The sequence below is a fragment of the Equus quagga genome, chromosome 14 (assembly GCF_021613505.1).
Source record: "Equus quagga isolate Etosha38 chromosome 14, UCLA_HA_Equagga_1.0, whole genome shotgun sequence".
Classification (NCBI taxonomy): Eukaryota; Metazoa; Chordata; class Mammalia; order Perissodactyla; family Equidae; genus Equus; species Equus quagga.
In genome coordinates, this window is record NC_060280.1 from 9,853,725 (window position 1) to 9,875,970 (window position 22,246).

Consider the following 22,246-nt stretch of genomic DNA (forward strand, 5'->3'; position numbering starts at 1 on the left):
TTAGACTCCTTAAAAGTTGTTTCAATTAACCAGGACATTATTTGCAAGCTAGATAGGGATTATATGATGATCACGCTTTGTCTTTATATTATTGTCTTTGAAGATATGAAAGAACTCAGAAATCCCATTTATTTTTTTATCAAATTTCATTAAGGGAGCAGAAAATGGTGATGCCTGGCTAAAAGAAAAACTCTAACCAAAGGAAAACCCCTCTCGTTTCCTCTACTCACAAAATACTTTTGACACCCAATGTGTGGATTTTTTCCCACACAGACCAATTCTCTAGACACCAGCTGGTGTCCTACATGTCAATCCAATTCTGACACTATCTAGATGGAGTTACTGTCAGATCCCACAAGTTAAGGACTCAGTCCCACAAGACTGTCCCTGCTTCAGACGCCACTCCAAGTCTGGGTCACTCACAGTTCTGACGGGCTATATATAAATCAAGGATTCCCATGACCCTTTTCTCAATTTACATTATTTGCTAGAACGGCTCACAGAACTCAAGAAAACACTTTACTTACTATCACCAGTTTATTACAAAGGACATTTTAAAGGATACAGATGAATAGCCAGATGAAGAGAGACATAGGGTGAGGTCTGGAAGGCTCCCGCACACAGGAGCTGCTGTCTCCATGGAATTTGGGGTGTGTCACTCTCCTAGCACATGGATGTGTTCTTGTTCACCAACTCAGAAGCTCTCTGAACCCCTTCAGTTAGGGTTTTCATGGAGGCTCCAACCACCAGCCCCTCTTCTCTCCTTCGAAGTCAGGGTAGGACTAACTCTTTAATCACATGATTGGCTCACCTGGTAACCAGTCCCCAGCCAAAGACCATCCAGAAGGCCCCAGGCATGAATCATCTCATTAGCATACAAAAGACATTCATCACTGCAGAAGATTCCAAGGGTTTTAGGAACTATGTGCCAAGTGTGCCAGAGAAGGGGATGGGGGCAGAGACCAAACATATATATTTCTTATTCTGTACACTGGCACATACAGATTTTTTCTTTTTTTTTTCTTTTTTTTGCTTTGGCTTTTGCTGGCCAAGCTAATGGACACTAGCCAAAAGCAGTCCAACCTAGCCATGTATAAGTAGGAAGTGATGACAAGATCCCTCGCTTTCTGTAGCCAAATCGTCACCAACCTACTTGCCACAGACCAGTGCTGCTGTGCATTCATTTAGTCAGTCAACAAACAGGTGTGAAGTACCAAGTCTAGGCTAGCACCTGCTCTCAAAAAATTCACAGTCCACTGCAGGGAATAATGTGTCACTCATCAGTCACAACATCATGATTACTATAAATGGAATTATAATGAGTACAACATATAAAATGGAAACTCAGTAGAAAGAATATCTAAGTCTGCCTGAGGGAGTCAAGGAAAGCTTCACGTAAGTAGCATCTAAAAGTAGCCAGGAACATCATATGAGAGTTTGCCAGGCACTGAAGCAAGAGGAGGGCCTTCTAAGTAGACAGAAACCCACTTGCTAAGAGCTGAAAGCATGGTGAGGAGGGATGAGCACCCTGCCACTAACCGGAAGTTTCCAGGAAATGGCCAAAAATGACACTTCAGGGTGAGGGAGTAGCAGTCATCATGATCCAGTGGAAGAGCGCCAGATGTGGGTCAGAAGATGGAGGTTCTGCTCCAGGCTGTACCATCACTACTCACCTGACCTTGACCCAGGCCAGGCCAGAGAGGCCACTGACTTGTGATAGAAACTACACCTAAAATCCAGATTCTTAAATTCTTCAGATCTCCTTTCCCAATCTATAAGATGTGCAGGTTGAGCCAAATAATTTCCATAGATCTAAATTTCCAGAAAGCGTTCAACCCTCCAGCAGACGGCAAACACTAGCCTCCAGCACCATGGACAGCAATGAACTGGGCAAAGAATCCAACTTGAAGGAAAGGCCAGAAATTCCAACAGACTGAGCAAGAAATCCAGAAACCATCTTATTTGTTAGGTATGCATGTACTAATTGAGATCACATTTCAGTAGCAGCAGTCTCCCGCCCCGCCTTCTCATCTGCGTAGCCCTGTTCACAGAGCTGCCCCAGGAACTGTTCTTACATATTCAGTAGCCTGCAAATCTGAATTAATGACCTTGCATGTAAATATCTTTGTCTTCATAAGAATGTTATTGGGTTAAATAAAAATATTTTCAGGATTTTTTTTTATAGCCTACACAGGCTTTGAGGGAACAAAGGAAGGAGAGGGCTTGCCGTGCCCTTTCTGCACAATACCTGTCACCTTGGGAATGTGATTCTCCTCAAGTACAACACTTCTGGGGGAATGGAGAATAAGAGACGAGTTTAATTTCCTTCTGCCAAATTAACTTCCTCTGCTGCCGCGAGTAATGTGCATAACGATAAGCCTGGAGAATGGGAAGCTGGTGTGGACTAGCACGCATCTCTCCCCAGAGCGGGTTCCAGTTCAAGTGCAGCCACTCCTCAGGCCAGGAACTGACCATTCATGCCCTCCCAGGAGGTCAGCACCAGAGCCAAGAGGTGTTTACTGAAATCTATGCCAGTTTATGCAAACAAACAACCATCCCGAGGCAGGTGCCAATGAGCTGGCCTGGCCAGGAATGCCTCCTCCTCTTTCTTTTCATTGTTATGTAGGGGAAAGAGCTAAGGGTTTTGGAATCAGACCAATCAGGATTTTAATTCCAGCCCAGGATCTAGCCAGATTGGGCATGTGACTTACTTTTCTCTGGGTCTCAATTTACATCTCCTGAAAATGGGAACAAGGTCATCTACCGCACAAAGTTGCTGGGAAAAGTAAATAAGAGCATGCGTATGAAGTTCAGAAGGCACACACTAAGGGTTAATTTACTTTGCCTTTCCCTAGTTGAAAATACACCTTAGAAATCTCAGAGCAGTTAAGCAGTGGATTTATACAGTCAGCCCAGCCCACTGATCTACAGGAACAAAGACGACGTATTACAACAAAACCATTAGTTGCCAGAAATGTTGTTATCAGAGACAGAAATAGGGAGACAGGGGAAGACATTCTAGGGCATGCAAAATGCATGCAGATCCCTCAGGAGACAAGACTTCCCTCCCCTGGTGACGGCATATGGCTCTAGGCTTTCTCACCAGGCCATGGTGGCCACTCTGACCATCCCTGGATAGCTCCTTAGGATAAGCCCCTCTCCTAGGAGTTGGAAGACACTTAAGAACCTGAACCTGTTGGGCAAATGCCAGAGCTGGTTTTCAGCAAGAGCGAGCTGAAAAATTTAGGAGTGAAAGGCACAAGACAAGCATCACAAGGCATGGCCAGGGATGCAGTTGGAGTTGAGATACAAAGAAGCATGTGCCATAGGATGTTGACTAGGACTTCTCCTCATAGCCAGACTCGATCCCACAGCTGAAAGCAGAAGGGAATCAAGTACAAAATTCGAAAGAAAGTTAAGAACGATTGGGTGCCAGACACCCTCTTCAGCTTCTGTTACCCGAATCACGACAATGCCATTCCCCTCCCCTGTCTATAGAAGAAAAAGATTACGGAGCAGGGAGACAGGACAATGTGTCCTGAGTCATTAGCTTGGGAGGAATGCCTTGGTCACTGAAGGATGGTTGCAAGAAATTGGGGATGCCAGCAAGAAGGGGAAACTAGGATGTTATTCAGCTGGTTATCTGCTTATGCGATGAACCTATTGATCTCTGTGTCTGAACAGGGGGAGAAGAGTATTAGAGGGAAAGCCAGGTTAGCAGAGGAGTGGCCCGCACTCCTAGTATTAGCATGTCAAGAAGGCATGTTCCCTAGGTGTCAAGTGAACACTGTGAAAGGGAATCAGTCTTGAGCCATTGATCCAGGGCCCCATTCAAAACAGTTGTCAGTTGAGTAAGGAGAGGCTACTGGAGTGTACTGTGAAAGAGGGAGAGAAAAAGGAGGGGTGGTTAGATATGGAGGGCAGGTGGGAGTGCATCTCCATGCTAGGGATATTTGCAATGGGAGGTCCCACAGGACCTCCACAGACCTTACACACTGACCCATGAAAGGACTTGTATCTGGATGTCCAGGGAGAGGTGGAATTGGAAGACCAGACTGTACCCTCTCCCCCCTGCAAGCCCTCAGGCCAAAGCTCAGCCTGTGCTAAAAGGGAAGGGAAAAGAAGATCCTTAAATTGGACAGGAGATCGAAGTCTCAAACCAGACTGGGCTTTTTATACACAGAAGTCACTAGAAAGTTATGGAATCTGCCCAGGATACTGTTAAGGAAACAATTGAGGGCAGTGACTAGAGAAGAATAAAACTGCTTCTTGCTTTATACCTCAACTGATTTCAGACCGTTCAACTGACCAGTCACATCAAATTCTGCCATGCAATGCTGGATACATTTAAGGCCCAGAAAGAAGGTAAAAGTCAAGAAGATAAGGAAGGCAGTGGAACAGAGAGGATAGTAAGAGTAAAGTAGGGGAACCAAAACAATAAAAACGGTTCAATGCCCAGGCCTTGTTTTTACTGAGCACCCTTTTCATAATGAGTGATGAGGCGGCAGGCTGGATCTTCCAGCACAGAGCGGGGAAGATGCCCTTACCAGGGAGGGGGCCCTCCCAGCCTCTCTGCTACAGCCAAACTACTGGGTGAAAGCTCCTGTTTGGGGAGCCCCAGGCCTCATTCATCCCACAGAGGATCAGGACCAGAGACCACAAACCATCATCCTCTTCCAAAATTGAAGAAAACAATAGAGAGGATTGTGTGTCACTCAGCCTGGATTGGTGCCCAGCCCTGAGACATGTTGGCTGTATGGGTGAAGGCAAGCAGCTCAACCCTGATGTCCTTCACCCACATCTGAAGGGGCACTGCTGTCACAGATGGAAAAACTGAGGCTCAGAGAGTTTACGCACTTTGCCTGAGGCTAAATAGCCAGTGGGGGAGTCAACTGGAGAACTCAGGTCCCTTTGACTCCAAAGCCTTCTGTGGTGGGGACTGAGAAAATAAGAATCTTCCCTGAGGGATTCTGACAACCCACTAAGAAAAAGCTTTGGAAAATATATAAGTATTACGAGCATAAGATGCTGCCATTATTATCTACAAGCAGATGATAATAGGGCTTGTGGGATGGAACTCACAGCGATCATTTACCACGATAGGTCGTTCAGTTCTGACTCAGATGACTAACGTGTGCTCAGAAGAAGGGCTCCTGAGTCTGAAGTGCAGCCCATCCCTATGCGATACAACGGCAGGGGGAGCAAGGGGAATTTATTAAGCTAAGAAAACACTATTTCCTTAAACAACAGGGGATTCCAACTACCAAGAGCAGACGGAAGACGCCACATCATCTTTATGTTCTCCAAGGGAAGTTGCAAGTGCAGTCCGACCCAGAAGGCTGAGCGGGTTGCAGTTACTCGTCTCTGCAAGCACAGACAAACCCCGATCTCTTTTGCACCTTAGCTTTCTCTTTTTTAAAGTGGGAAACAAAATATCACAGTTTTCAGAATCAAAACTCATTTCCACAGAATACTCTGTCCTGGAGAAAGGAAAAATCCATTATTATATTAAAATAGGTGTTAAGCATTGCTCCAAACTTTACCTCTATTATCAATTATCCTCAGAGCAATGGTATGAGGTAAGCATTGTTATTTTCCCATTATTCAGAAGAAGCAAAATGAGGCACAGAGAAGTTAAGTAACTTGTCCAACATGCACAGCCCCTGGCCGAGGAGGGGTTTAAACCTGGGCAGTCTCTCTCGAGAGCACATGTCGCATACATTTTTATTAGATTAAAAAGAAGTACACCTGAGGTCAAATGAGTTGAGCAGAGTTACAGAGGGAGAATAATAAATTAAGTAGGATGTGTCTAGAGCAAAGTCTACTCTGGTTAAAACGGCTTTGGCCTTTTTCATTAGAATTAAGCCATGTTTCAGCCCCATGGGGTTTCTTTCTTATCTAGTACAAAAGCCATTTTGACTATTGCACACCATATGCCCTAGATTGTACCAGGCAAATATTGCATTATATGCTCTGCAGCTTTCTCCTGGGTTAATCCTTTAAAATACTTAACTCTTCAATCCAGTTAAATAATACATATTTTTGAAGTTTATTTACATAGAAAAATGCTTTTTTTACATAATTCCATGTAAGTGAAGGTTACAAAATCAGGGGGAGAAAAGAAAAGGCAGCTGGCCATCCCCGCATCCTCTGATTCCCCTAGAGAGGGCCAGACCTCCCCCTCATCATAGTCTGAGGCATATATGATGTATGCTGTCATTTGTTTTATTGATGTGGGCTTAAGAAAGGTAAAAAGGTGCCCCAATTCTATAAGAGTGGTTCTCAAAGAATGTTCATGCCATCAGGAATGAGGAAGGACACCACATCATCTGGGAATGTGTGAAAATGCCAAATTATCAAGCCCTACCACAGACCTAATGAAGCAGAAACTCTGGGAGTGGGACCCAGCCACCTGGCTCCAAGTGATTCTGATGCAGGATGAAGTATGTGAGCCATTAGCACCTGGTAAAACCTGATCCTTCAGGGTCCCTGAGGAGGTGCTGAAGATTACAGCTGTAGAATAAGCATCTCTAAATTAGGGGTGATGGTGACAGCGGCCAACTGACAAATGTCATTTTTCCTGATACTCTCTCCTTCATCCCCATCTGGGATGTGGGCAATGTTGTGGGAGAGAAGCGGACCTGGGACAGGACTGTAAAATGACAGAATGTGAAAGGACGGTCCTGGGACCCTGAAAGTCCTGATCTAGCATCTACTCCTTTGAGACTATCTGGAGGTGTCACGTGATCTGCTCTCTCCCCGGGGGCTTCCTGGCTTCCAGAGAAGAGGGCCAAGCGCATCACAAAAGGGAGCAGAGGGGAAAGTGGCAAACTGGAGGTCTGCACACTGTGCCAAGAGGCATCAAATTAAAGTTTATCCAAAGTGCCCTGTAAGCCAGAGAGAAATGTCTGTGGACCAAATATGGCCCAAAGGATGCCACCTTGCACTTCTGATGCTTACTTCCTCATGCGAAAGAAGCCAACAGAGGTCAAAGAGGTGAAGTTCCTCAGTAAAGCCTCACAAGACAATGGCAGCAAGCAGCCTGGTCCTGAATCCAAAAGGCTCCTTCTGCCAAGGAAATGCCATTATTTTTGTGCACGGATGATGTTTTTTGCAACCAATCAGGGCTCCTCTTTTGCTCAGTAAAATATGTGCCGCTCAGTCTTACTAACTATATAAGGCTTACGGCCAAGACATTCAGGGATAAAATTTCCTATCTTATTTTTCTATTCTAGCTATACTTTCACTGCCTAGTGAGATTTTAGTTTAAAATTCAGTTCTATTATTTTACTGTACTTTTATACTCTTGTAAGCCGCCTCAAACTCCTTATGGAATGAAGCAGGATATAGCTCATGAAAATTAACTTTACTTGACCTCATCCTCCTCTGACGGTACATCTATTCTCATTCCTGTGTACTCAAGGCTACTAGTTTAATCATTCTTGTGAGTTGGCCAGGTAAATCAGATAAAAGACTTATTTTACTAATATTTTTCAGCAAATGGAGCTGACCTAGTGAACCCAGAACCTTGAGGGAATCAGCATAACTGGGAGGAAGCCACTAACTCGGTCAACACAACATGGGTTTTTTAATTCATTGAAATCAAAGAGGGTCCTAGCAGAGATATTATTTGGGGACTCTGAGAAAAAATTTAATCATTGAGTCTCAGTGACCAAAGAAAGTTAATGTACCTTCAAAACTAAGCAAATTACTCCCATCTCCCTGCAAATGGCCCATCACCATAAATGTTGGCCATTAAGGTGTCATGTGATTCTGCACGGACCACGAGAGGATGCAGGATGGTGACGGCTCATCACTAGTGAACTGAGCAGCATCCAGTAGGTGTCAGGCAGATGCCCAGCACAGGCTACCAAAGGAGATGGCTGCAAAGACTAAAACAATGTAAAGAGACCAGCTTCCCAACGTTTGGGAAACAGAACCTATCATATTCTAAGGAGAGCTGGAGGGGAGAAGGTGGGGAGGGAATTTTTTAAAATTTCTACCATGCATCAGGCCCCATGCTAGGTGGTTTACTGCATTATCTCATTTGATTCCAATCTATGCATTAGAACTACTAGCACATTTTGCGGATGAGAGAACTGAGAACCCAGAGAATTCAAGTAATTCACTCAAGTCAGATAACACAACACGAAGCAAAGCCCAGATATAAATCCAGATCTGTCTGGCTTCAGAGATCATGCTTTTTCACTAAAATAAGAGATTCAAATATTCGTTACTCGCCTAACACATCAAACACTTTACTAGGTCTTAGGGATACAATGTCCAAGGGGAAAATAACTGGAATAATCAAGAAATCATCAAACAAATATAAAATTAGCATTAGGAGAGTACAACAAATGAGAGACATTTGGTCCCAAGAGAGTGTACACTGAAAATTTGAGCCAGGTGGTGAAGCCAACCAAGAAGGTGGTAAGTGATCTGAGATCTGAAGAAAGAGTAGAAGATGATTAAGTGAAAAGTTATAAGGAATGGGAAAAGGATGCCTCAGGAAGAGGGACTGGCAGATTGATAATCAGACAGCAAGTGTGAATCAAGAAAAAGAGGCAGCATGGTGCAAAGTGAGACCAGAGGAGAGACCCTAAAGGTCCTTGTGGCTTGTAATAAGAATGCCTCTTTTTCCATAGAGCAACAGGAATCCATGCACTAAGGCTAGGGGGATGGCATGATCCATTTTGAAAAGATTACTCCATGTGCAGCATGCAAAACCAATTAGAGAAAGCCAGAGTGAAGCAAGTTAAGAGGCCACTACTGTCGAGATGAGAGACAAGGAAAGCTGAGACTAAAGGCAATCAGGGAATGTGGATAGAAGTGGATAGACTGAAAAGATACTCAGCAGATAAAATCAAGTGAACTTGGTGATGGATCAGACAGCAGGGTGAAGCAGAGGAGAGCATTAAGGATGTCTCATAAATCTATGGCTTGTGTAACAGGACACTTGGTGCTATCGCTTGGATAAAAGAAAACTGGAAGAAGAGCAGGTGTTGCAGGAGAAGAAAATACATCTGTTTTGGCCACACTGCATTTGAGGTGCCTTTGAGACATCCAAGTAGAGCTGCCAAATACTCAATCAGGCATGCAGGCATGGAGTTCAGATGAGAGGTCCAGGCTGTGGGTCCAGCGTAGAGGTGATAGCCTTTCACCTATCAGAGCTAAGCGAAGACTGTTGTAGATGGGGTGGTGATGAGGGAATAGGGAGTGAGCAGAGATGACATCTAGGATCAAGCCTCAAGGAGCTTCATCATTTAATGGCTAGAGAATGGCAAAGAGGGAGCAAGGATTCCAGCGTCATGTCACAGCGGAGTGTGCTATAGAAGGTGCAGGTGGGGTGGGACCTGAATGGCTGAGAATACTGCTGAGAGCAGTAACAGAAAACTACAAAGGATGAAGACCTGTAGGTTCCCAGGGGCTCGATGACTTGCCCACAGTCACAAAGCTTAACAGCAGCCAAACCAGAATTGAAGGCCAAGTCTTTCTGATCCCCAAGTTCTTCTCTTCCACTACATTACACTAAAAACAATGAAAATCAAGATTTCCTATTAAAATAACATAATAGTAGATCTGACCTTACTCTAAGTAAAGGTGGTATCTGAAAAATATTTACCAAAACAAAGGTAAATTGGTTGGAGTTTTTTCACTTAACAAAGAGATTCTAAATGATTAACCATACAACTCTTTTAAGCAGTAAGCCCTGCCATTTAAATTATTTAGTTAACAAAAATCCCATATACAAGTGAGTTTTTAGAAATAGCAAATTACATTGGCGTAATTCTTAAAATCTTCCAGAGCACTTTCATAATTGCTGCTACAATTCTGGCTTTAATGCTGGGAGACAAAGACTCCACTTCCGGTTCTGCTCTTAGCGTCCACATGACCTTAGCCAAGTCACTTAACTCTCCTCATCTGCCAAAGAAGGGCCCAGATAATCCCAGAAGATACCACATGGGTAATATCCTGTCATCTTACTGCCTGCAGAGCAGCATCTTGCACAGAGGGAGCATCATCCTGCCCCTTCAACAGGTGGGGCAGCTAAGACACCTGGGGATTGGGTCACACAGCCAGACACTGGGAAATGAGGATTTAAATCTCCTAAATCTCAGTTCACTGCTTTCTCCACAGAATCACTATCAACCATATCATCATTTTAACAGTTCCCTCATCTACAAAATTGAAAGACATCCCAGTAGAAGATAGGTCTTGTCTTGTCCTACCCAGTGTCCATCCTCTCACTTTTTCTGATATGACACCTTGAGTTTCCTTTGAGGAACCACCTCTCCCCTACTCTCAGTCCACATGGATTGAGTGGAGGTGACCTCCGCTGTCACTTCCCAGGCATGGAACTACGCCCCAGGATTGGATAATCAGTATGTCAGTTTCCTGCATATCATGAGTGGTTCAGGGCCAACTACTGGACCCAAACCAGACTAATGAGACTCAATTCTCTCACTCTTGCTAAAATGACTGGGATTACTTAGTTAGGAAGAGAAGCTTGAAGCTGGTAGTAGCAGTGGAATAGATCTTCCTGTGAATAAAACCAACAAAAGCTGGCGATAAAGAGATAGAAAAGTCCTGGTGACATTGTTTGAGCCTTGGATCCAGCCTCGCCTGAAGGCTATCCCTGAATTTTCAGTTATTTGAGTCCATAAATTTTCTCTGCTTAAGGCATTTTGAGTTTAGATTTCTGCCACTTGCATATCAAAGAAACCTAATCAGTACAATCAGTGCACTTATATACCACTACTGGTTTCCCTTATTTCATTGGTTTTTCGGGGAGATATTTTCTGGCTGGCAACTCTGAATATACCACATATCTACATTCTCTTAGCTTACTGAACAAGGGAAACCAGAGGTGAGAAATAGGAATAGGGCCAAGGCAAACATTTTAGGTTTAATTGAGTCTGTCAAAGGTCTAATGATTTTTGCAAACTATTCACAAAATTAAGACAATCGGCCTAATGTGGCGCTGCTCAGCTCAGTTGAGGATGCCCACAAGCACTGCTAAGAACCATCGTTAAGAACCTGAATTGCTTCATCTCCTACTGCCCCCCACCTATAGTTCACATTCTAGGTACAATAAACTGCTCAACGGTATTTGACCAGGACAGCGCACCCTTATTATCAGCCTATTTCTGTCACACCCATATGCCTTTGATGGGTCCTGAGATACCCACAGGTAAGTAATTCATGGGCCATACTAAAATTCTTTCCTCAATTTTTACACACTCCTCTAAAATCACTTCTAAATGGAAAAAAGTAAGAATTTGATAACTAAAGGTGTCAAAATACATACCACTTTCCTTCTGTCTGACATCCTTTTCCCTCCCTATCTGCCTGGCAAAATACTGCTCAGCCTCAACCTCAGTTTCAAGTGCCCGGTATGACGCAGAATGATGGTGTCCACATCACAGTTTTGCTGGGATAATAAAGAATCCTGATATCTCAGTAGCTTAAAATGACAAAAGTTCATTTAATTCACATTACATGTCCACCACAGATCAGCAAGGGGGCCCAGATCACTGTAACCCTCAGGGACGCAGGCTGACGAAACAGCCCTTATCTGGGATTGCTGGTTGCTGTTGCCAAAGGGAAGGTGTTTTGGGGGCCCTTGCCCAGAAATTAGAAACTCTGGCTTGGAAGCAACACACATCACTTCTGTTTTTAACTCCTTGGCCACAACTACACGTCCCATGGCAAACATTTATTGCCTAGAAGGGGGCAGAACCAGAAATATCTGAGAAACTGCTCAATGGCTGTGCTTCAGAATCCCAAGATCTGGGAATTGCTGAGTTATCCAAAACTCAGACTCTGGGGAAGGGCATCAGTAAAGCAAAGGGGGAGAAAGAGAAAAAGAAGAGAGATAAGGAAGAGAGGGGCAGGAGAGAGAGAGAAATTTGAAGAGAAAGTGATATGTACTGTTTTTAAAGTTCTAAAGTAGTTGTCCCGAGAAAAGTTAAGAACTTCTAAGTTAAGATTTCTTTATGCTTATTTCATAATTTTATTTTCAAAAATGTTGAATTATCTATGGGAAGAATACATCACAGACTTCTCAGTGGTCTGGGTCTCTAAAGATTTTACTCTAACTCTGGGTTGGGGAAGGGTCCCAGGAAACCAAATCTTCACAGAACTTCCCAGGAGATTCTGCTCTCAGCCACATTCAGGAATCACAGGGATAAAAGAATAGGTATATATGGGCTGACCTTATGTGTCAATCCCAGCCAAAACCCTTCTGAGATTTATACCCTCATCTTTAAAAATGAAGATTGTAAAATCTACTGCATAGTGTATTGTGACCATTGGATAAAGATGAAATATGTAAAAACACAGCGTCTGCTATGTGAGAGGGAGTCAGGAAATGTCAGTCTCCTCCTTTCCTGGTAATGTCAGCATCTACCAGAGTACCTGAGAATATGAAGTGCTCCAGAAACTCAGAGAAAAAAGGAAGGGAGGAAGAGAGATCAACTCTCCAAAATATTTAAAATCTCAATGACTCAAATACGTCTATCTTAAATCATCGAATATTTAAAAAAACACTTTTGAACGAATGTGCCGTGAACAGTACTAGGTGTTAGAGATGCAACAATGAATAAGACTTGTTGAAGTCAGACCTGAAGAAGACCCCATTCTTCCTCTCCTGTGTGTCACTCGGGGGAGAAAAACCCAAATGATAAATCGGTCACAAAAATAACCTCCAAACTGTGTCCTCAAGTCCACACAGCCAGAGGCAAAGAGCCTCACCCTGGCCATACACCCCTAGTATCATGAATCACCTAGTACCATGAATAGTCCCATAGGCATCCTTAGTCACCAAGCAGACAGCCACCAACGAACACAGCCACATGCACTCGAAGGGCAAAAATGGGATTCAGCAATTTAAAGATTTTTCAACAAAAAAGGGGCGCATGAGGATGCCAAGACTTTCTCCTCAGATAATCAAAAATTCCAGTTAACCAGAACAAGCTATTCTCCAAGCACGTCATTCATCAGCTCGACCATGTTTCTATTATTTCCAAGTTTAAGGTGCCTGGCTTAAAGCAGATATTATTTCAGAACAAAGATTATTTCATTCCCTTGGGAAACATGGTAAAATATGCTATTTAGCTGGAAGGTGATAAAAGCAAGACCAACGGTATGATCTTTTCTAACATAAAACATATTTATGAGTGTGTGTATGTTTGTGTACACACACATACAAGCATCTTCCAGTCAGGCAGTTGGCCCCTATAGTTTCTCATAGTTTTAGCAGAACATGTTTCCTTTTTGGTAACATGGTTTGTTTTTCTTTTTCTAAAAGAAAGTCACGGATTTGTGATGTTTGGCCTCGTACTAAATGAGCTGAAGGGAGATTTACAAAGCAAATAAACAGAAAGATTTACGGGCCCTTTCTCAGAACAGCTAAAAATTATGGAAAAACTCATTGACCTTTCAAGAGAAGAACTTGGTTCAGTCGACCAGAAACTAAGTGCACCTAAAAGGCTTCCAATTAATCCTTTAATTTAAATCCTTTGTCTTTCTCCAGCAAATATGCCGGGGGCCTGCTGAATCCCATTCACTCCTTTGAAGTGTAACTACCTGTGGCCATTATAAGCAGCATGTCCTATCACACTAAGCACTAAGCATCAGTAATGCTGATAATAATTAGAAAATGAGGGAATTAGGATTAGAAAGAGAAGGGAAATGGAGCAAACAGCTAAGCAGAGTAGCTGACTTTGCAGGGTAAGCTAGGGAGAGTGGAAACAAGCCAAGGTGGAGGCCTCCTGGGTCTTGGTGGAGGAGGAAAGACTTAGGGAAGGTAGACAGGTCCATATATTCAGCCAGGATCTTCCACGAGGTTCTCCACAGGGGAGCGACTAGCAAAAGGGAAGGAGGAAACACACCTGAATCTAAGAGGGCATTCCTTAGCTGTGTGGACCAAGACTGTGAAATAAGAGTTGGCCAAAATCTTTCCCATCTCAGGTCTCCAAATTACGCTCCCAGGACCCACTACAAGAAGAGAAAGGACAACACAAAACATTAAAACAAAACTCATTAAACTCATTAAGTTTCTTTGATACCTGCTCTTCCTTTTTGTTCTGCTCTGTGCTTTCACGGAGACAAACACAGCCTGGGATTAGGGATGTGGGCATACCATTTATTAACAGTGTAACCTTGGGTGAGTCATTTATCCTTTCCAAGCCTTAGTTTTACGGAAATAACAGTAGGACTAGCTCGTATGGTTGTGAGAATTAAATGAAACAATGCCTGTAACATGCCAAGCACTCTATTATTGAGTAGATATGGTTAGCCTGGTGGGCCTGTGAGCACCCTCAGTCACCAAGCAGAGATTCAACATGAACAAGGCCCTGTGCATTGGTCTATTACTGAACAGCGGCAGTATCGTCATCATTTGTTTACCTTGGGGCTGAATTAGATCTCCAGAAATGATGTGGTTTGCTATAGCCACAGCTGGATTAGGTATTAAAAGATACAGGTTTAAGTATAACATCTGAGCCTCAATTCCCTCTAGCAGAGACGAGAACGAGGATTTCAGAATCAGAGAGATGTAATTCCACTATTTAACTAGCCAGGTAGTTAAGCCACTTGACTTTTCCTAGCCTCAGTCCCTCATCTATAAAATACCAATATTTTTATTAGCGTATAAAATGAAAAAGATGAAAAAGCACATAAAGTTTTTGACACATAAATCTATCAAATGTATTAATAACATTAGCAGCAATAATTACTAAGATTCATTCATTCATTTATGCACTCAACAATTAGAATCAAAGAGCTGCTCTGTGCCAGGTGAGGCTTGATGTTAGCGATCCCGCAGGGAAGGAAGCAGACAAGAGTCCCTGACCTCTGGGGCAGACCCGCCATGCCAACAAGAGTGCCTTGTGGACTGTGAGTATTCAGTAAACAACTTGAGTATGTTTTAAGAGAGAACAATATGAAAAAAAAGCCCTAAACCTGGATTAAGATTTAATTTAAGTGGGTTCAATATCTGGCTCTGGATTTTGGGCTGCCACTCCACCTCCCTGAACCTTAGTTCACTCAGCCACAAAATATTCTAAGAACAAGAATCCGTACCTTATGAGAGATCCTAGGAGATTAAGGAAATAATACATTTCAAAGTACATCACAAACTATAATGCACTATACAAATATTTGTTATTATCTGATTTACTCTGTCATACACATGCTTAATGGTGACATATTCAGCAACATCACACCCGAACTTTATCAATCGAGGGAAAAACAACAAGATGAAGCTTTCTCTTCTTAATTATTATTCAAACAAATTTAATTTGTACATGAATAATTCAGGCAAATAATGAAAAAGAAACAACAAATTTTACAGGAGCTCGCATTAAAGAAAGTTTCTTAAACTTTTACAACTCATTATAGTCATGATAGAAAATCCCGATGGTTGCAATATAAATATCCAGAGATTTCTAGGAATCCCCAGATTTGTAAATATTACCAGAGCCTATAATTATATACTAAAACACATTAAGGACCATTTTCAAAAATGTGTTACACAGAGCACTAGTTTCATGGAACGGTAATAGGTTTCACATGTTAATTAAGATATTCCATGTACAAATAAGTTAAACAGATACTAGGTTAAATGCAGTTTTTTAAGGCCTTTTCAGAACCATTATATGCAATTTTGATATCTGATATACAAAATATTCTAAACATATATTTGAGCAAGGAATATTTTTCCCTCCTTTCTTAGGACAAGTGGAACAAACTTTAAGAAGTCTACAGCAAGTAGGGCTGCAACATTTAAGTGATCTCTCTAGATTTTCAACAACCGGGGCTCAATAGTCTGTGACCAGCGAATAACCACAAAGCTGAGTGGGGCTGTAGATACCAAACGGCCTGCCCATCACTCAGCAGCCAGTTAAATTCCAGTGAGCTTTGTTAATGACTACACATGTTGTGGACATTCATTGACTGTACTAAAATATATTACAAACTATGTTCGAAAAGCCCAACCTATCCATTAACAACAAGAAAAGTCTATTTTTGGAGCTATACCACAATTAATCACACAATAAGCAGTGGATTTCAGTTTCATCCTCAGGGGAGGCCAACATCTTACCCCCGGATTGAGAAAGAAGGATGGTAACGCGCTTAGGTATATCTAGGCCCCTGATTTTTATCACCTATGGGAATAGCATTAGTGAACAACAGTGAATAATCATTCACTACAAATAAGCTGCAATTCATCAAAGCAGATTTGGAAAAACACTCACTTTTTGGAAGTAGATTGAGATACCAGGTACATAGAAGGTACTAAAGTCATTTATTTTTTTTAAATTGAAGCATTTCAAACTTTACAGCAGACGCCCTTTGACTGCCTACACCCCAGACCAATATGAGGTGTTGAAGCCTCGATGTGCGAGACATCACCCAGTCTCCTGTGGATTCCCAGGCAAGGAGAGCTAACTGAAGATTCTCGAGGATCCTGAAAATTGCTGTTTATCACAGCTTGTATGCAACTGAGAAAGGAGGCTCTGTTTATTCTGTCCCCGTAAAATGCTGCACTGACAAATATAGATTCAGAAAACAATATTACTTCTGTCTAAGAAATTTGCCATAGACTAGAACTGGAGAAAATGGACACCTCGTCAGATGTATCCTGGCAAATGAAAAAAAAGTATAACAGGAATCAGCTGGAGTTATTTTCCCTCTGAATCATTCCACCAGACTATGAATTACTCTTTGTGTCAGGAGGACCTGAGATTAAATCCTAGCTCTGTCATTGACCACCTGTGCGATGTTGGGTTTCTTTATTGACCAAGTAGAGACAGTCAGGATTAAATAAGATAGCAAGCATAAAGACCTACTTAGCACACGTTAGTTTTCCTTTGTCCAGAAAAACTTATCAAATACCTAAAAGTGTCCCACATCCTACCACCAATCACTCATTTATCCAATAAATACTTAACTGAGCAGCCACTCTGTTCCAGGCACTGCACAGGATGCCAGGGATACACCAGTGAACAAAACAAGCAACAACCCTAGCCCTCATGAAGCTTACGTTCTGGTGCTTGTAAAGAGAATGTTCATTTCCATTCTTTCCTCCCAACCCTAAACGAATAAATTTACTAATTTGTCAGTCAAACACAAAACATGTTTGCACAATGCTGGAAGCATCGATGAACTATAATCTATCTGATACATCAATTTTTTTAGCTAAGCTCAGAAAAGTTCCCATTAGAGTTTCGAGGAGCCAGGCGTCAGCATCAAAAGACAAAATTTAGCATTCAGCAGCAGAAACAAAAGCGAAAAATATCCAGAAACGAACGGGAAGAAGTCCTGAATGTCTACAGCAGCTCTTTAGAAGCTGTTAGCTAGCAGGGGGCTTTCTGCAAACCCTCTCAATACGAAGGAGGAGGAGAAGGTTCTTACAAAGATATGCAAGCCATAATTGGAACACATTTCAAGGTGGCTTTTCCACTTTAAAATTGGAAAAGAAATTAATGGGATCGCTCTACAAGATGCTAAATGTCTTAGTGGAAAGAAATCATAGAGCACTAGAGTTTATTCAAGGAATCAGGCCTTCGTTTATTTGTCACTTCATTCAGAAAGTATTCCCTGTGTGTCTACTATGTTCCAGGCCCTAGGCTGGGTCTTGGGGATACAAAGATGAATCAAACGCAGCCCTGGCCTTTGAACAGCTCCTAACCTAGAAAATATGTTTTACAAAAAGAAAAAAGTAAGATCCTGGGTGATGGGCACTCTAATAAAGGTTTGAACAAAGTATTATCAGAACCCAGAGGAGGAAGCCACAAAGTCGGCCATTAGAGTTTGATGTGGTACAGATGAAATAGCCAGAGAATTGACTCTAATTCACTTTTCATATAATAGCCAAGCCACCTCCAAGACCACCACTACCTCTTGCCTATGTTACTGCAACAGACTGGCAAAGTTCCTGCCTTCCTTTATAATCTGTCCTTCACTGCAGCCAGAATGATTTTTCAGAAATAGAAATGGGATCTTATCACATCTTTTCTAAACCCTTCAACAACTTCCCATTGCCCTTAGGGGAGACTCCAACTCCATAAAGCCTCCAAGGCCTTCTAATTCTGCCTCCCTCTGCACTCACCGCTCTGCATCTCCCACCCTGGTTTCCAAAGGAAATGCTCCTTTGCTTTCTTGTAGCTCCAGGTCTTCAGAGATGCTCCTCTCAACTCCTGCGTTCTTCTCCTTCTCACCCTCCCTTGGTTTCGCTAACTCCATCTGATCCTTTGGTCTCAGCCTGAGTCTCTCACAGCACCCCATACTTCCCCATCAAGTATTTGTTACCCCTCACAGCAACTGTTGTCCTAATATTTCAAGACCCCTTTCTTATGGCATCTTTCCTGCTAATTCCAGGAATTAGCCCTCCCCTTCCTTACTACTCATTGACACACATCCTGGACCATATATTGTGTGACTTAATTATGTCTAATTGAGCATTTACCATACCCAAACTTAGCTAACACTTATTAAAATCCTATTTTGTACTAGGTCCTACCTTAGACCTTTTTGCTTCCTTAAAGCAATTGTTAAAAGAGAATACTAAGTGTTAGCGCACAATTTTACAAAGGGGAAATGCTGAGTGATGTAGTTCCCTGCTTAAGTTCACCAAATAATGGTAGAGCCAGGAATTCCAACCCAGGGACCCCAAACCTATGTCAAATCTTTCCACTATACCTCTGCTATTTTTCCCTCATATTTGGAGTGCACAACTCTTGTTTGCCCAGACAAGCTTCACCAAGAAGCAGAAGCCACAGCAGGCACTGTAGCAGACACGACGGCAAGGGCGTAATAAAAACTCACTGAGTTGAATTCGTCTCAATCTTGTCTAGTTATTAGGCACCTTATAGATAGTTGAGAGGTATTTATTTTTTAAATAACCAGAAAAAATTTAAATCTACTAAATTTCCATTTCAAGCTTGGACTTGTCCCTGAAAATTGAGTGGGGACTTTTTTCCCTTCCTTTATTCTTCTTCCTTCTTTTTGCTACACAAAAATGCTAAGTACTGTACATAAGATAATATATGCATAATGTCTTTCAAGGAGCTACTTTAAAATCCTAAAATACTGTACAGTGAGCTGGAAGACGCCTCAGTGTGATTCCTTAGGGTGAAAGTACATCACTGGACAACAATGGAAGGCCATCCTCACAGTCTTGGCCTCTGGGTAGCATCCAAGCCCTCTGACAGATTCAAAGAGCAAGGCAAGAAAGATTCACCTGGGAAAATGCTGGTTATGGAGTGGTCAGCTTTCAGAGGGAAGTCACGGTCAAGAATTAGACGTAACATGACTGCAAGGATTTGGGGAAAGTCACTAAGCAAGTCCAGACAAGCTTATCTTGATGATTTCAACATGTTTTTCTCCTCAGCACCCACCTTGGCCAAGCCTGAGAACCCATGAAGACACCAATTATTTACGCAGTGTTACCTAAACCTGGCTCCCTTCGCCTCCAGCATCTCCCCAGCCAATGTTGCCTCCATGTGGCCATGAGAATGACTTTCCTAACATACCAATCCGATAACGTCCTCCTCACCTCAGCTTCTCCACTAGATACTCTGCGGCCTACACCAGTGATCTCTGTTTTTGACCATGCATCCTTCTTGACAACAGTTTGGGGCATGCTCTTCCTATATGAAAATATTTATCTATTTAATAAAATGTATACACATACTATGATACTAATACAGCATGTACATTATAAAACTTAAACCAAAATGGAAATGAAAAGGATGAGATAGAAATAAACCTAAATTAAAGTTCTAATGTTCTTTCCAATTTATGGAAAAATAGATCCAATTTCTCACCTACTGTGATGGCTGCATGTTGGCCTACATGATAAAACTGAAACTCCTTAGCATGCTTATAATGCTCTTTACCATCTGACCACCAGTCATGTCCACATTCTCATCTCCACCGAACTCCTTGTGTTCCATCCACGCTAAACTTCTCATTTTGTAATTTAGTCTATGCTGATGCTTCTGCTGAGGATGGTCTTCCTTCATACCTCCTCCTGAAGACTGTCTCATTCTTAAGGACTCAGCTCAAATGTCACCTCCTCTGGGCAGCCTGTGCAGACTCCCATTGGCAGAATGCATTGCTCCCACCAGTGTACTCCTAAGACACTATTCAAATCCTAGGATGGAACAAATCCTATTGTATTTTCATTATTTGATCACAGGCTCTCTCTTCCTTTAGACTGTGAACTCCTTAAAGATATGATCTATGGCTTAATCATCTTTGGATTCCCGGAATCCAACACAGAACTCAGCCACAGTGGGTGCTCAATCAATGTTTGCGGAAAGAATGAGACAAGACTCTAGATCTGACTCTTTTCTTTAGGCCCATGGTAGAGCCACTATGTACAACCTTGCAGACTTTATACTGCATAATTCTAGCAGATGCCTTTCACATGAAGCCCCACTTCTATAAATTCTAGAATGATTAGCAAAGGGCTTAACACAGAACAGTGGCTCAATACATATGATGGTAGAATTCTGGTGGTATAATTCAGTCCAAGTCCAAAGACCTGAGAATCAGGAGACACTGGTAAGTCTCAAGGCCTGAGAACCAGGAGCTCCAATGTCCTGGAGCATCCTAGCTCAAGAAGAGAAAGAAGGAATTCACCCTTCCTTTGTTTTTTGTTCTATTTGGATCCCAAATGGATGGGATGATGCCAGGCCACGTTGGAGAGGGCAGATCTCAGTCTACTGAATCAAATGCTAATCTCTTCCAGAAACACTCTCACAGATAGACCCAGAAACAAGGTTTTACTGACTATCTGAGCATCTCTTAGCCAAGTCAAGCTGACACACAAAATTAACAATCACAGTAGATATATATCCAGAGTGTGTGTATGTATGTGTATATATATATATATACACACATACATACACACACATATATATTTGTGTATATATACATACGCACACACACAAACACTCTGGAGACATATATCAACCCTGAATATCTGAAGACCAAGTTCTAGTCCAAGCACTGCCAATGATGAAAATAATACTTATTGTTATTATGATGATGTATAATTACGTAATGCATAATTATAAAACACAACCATAAATAATGTTACAGTACAGAGCCAGGCTGCTTTAGCCTTTACAAAATGATTTCACATTCAATATCTTATTTAACCTTCACAACCAACTGCTGCTATTAAGGCCTTGTTTAAAAGGTCTATTTGGCCATGAGAAAATCGGGACACAGAAGAATTGGGTGACTTCCCAAGGTCACCCGGCTGGTAAGTGGTAGAGCCAGGATCAATCAAGATCTCCTTATCCCAGTTCAATGTTCTTTCACTACATCACTGCCCCGGGAGCTGTCAAGAAAAAAAAAAAAAGGAGAGGCGGGGAAAGCGCTACAAAGCAGGAACATTCAATTCGAGGACATTCGAGGACTGACTCCCACGGCTAAGTTCCCAGCAGGGACCATCTATTCAGTCCCCTGACTGGGAGCTCCCTCTTTCACATTCACATAACTTTAATTTTTCACTTTTTTTTTGCTATGCTACTTGAAGTTTAACAGTTTGGGAATTTTCTTAATTAACAAGCATCCTCTTTTAAGAACACATTTGCCTCTGGGAACATGACGTGGATATCAGTCATTTACAACTGTGTGTACGCTTCTTCCATGAACTGCTCTCTTCCTAGCATAAAACTCAGAACTGCAGCACACGAGAGGCTGCGAATTTTGTCTGGAAGGAAGAAGAGATGGGTCCTTTGGGGACACAGGTATATTGGGATAGAACAAATCCAGATGAGGTGACACAGTGGGGGCCACAGAGAAGCCTCAAGATAATGCCAACAAGAAAGTGGGAGCGAGAAAGTTGAGCTAAACCCTACCTAGTTTCCATGTGAGCAAGTTTTAATACAATCAATTGAAGCCAGAGGCCCATTTGGTGAAACACAGGAAATAAAAAATAAAAGGCATAAAATTAATGAAGGAGAGTTTTTCATTCAGTAATTGTGGCAAGACTGGAAAACTATCTACCAAGACAGATTCCTTTTCCTCCTGGGCACAGAGCTAGATATTTACCAGCCCAGCCTCTCTTGCAGTAGGTGTGGCCAGTGACTAAGTTCTGGTCAGTGAAATGTGACCAGCCTTGGCCCATAAAAACTTCCCACTCATCGTCTTCCATGGTGACCTTGGAAGCCACATACTGCACATGGCGGAGCCAAAGAGGGAAGGAGCCTGGATGTTTGAATCA

General features: G+C 42.3%; 1 protein-coding gene across 1 annotated transcript in view; it reads right to left on the reverse strand.

Annotated features, from left to right (window-relative positions):
* The window catches only part of NELL1 (neural EGFL like 1), a 750,986-nt gene that overhangs the window by 507,991 nt on the left and 220,749 nt on the right, over nucleotides 1-22,246 (reverse strand). The window lies entirely within an intron of this gene.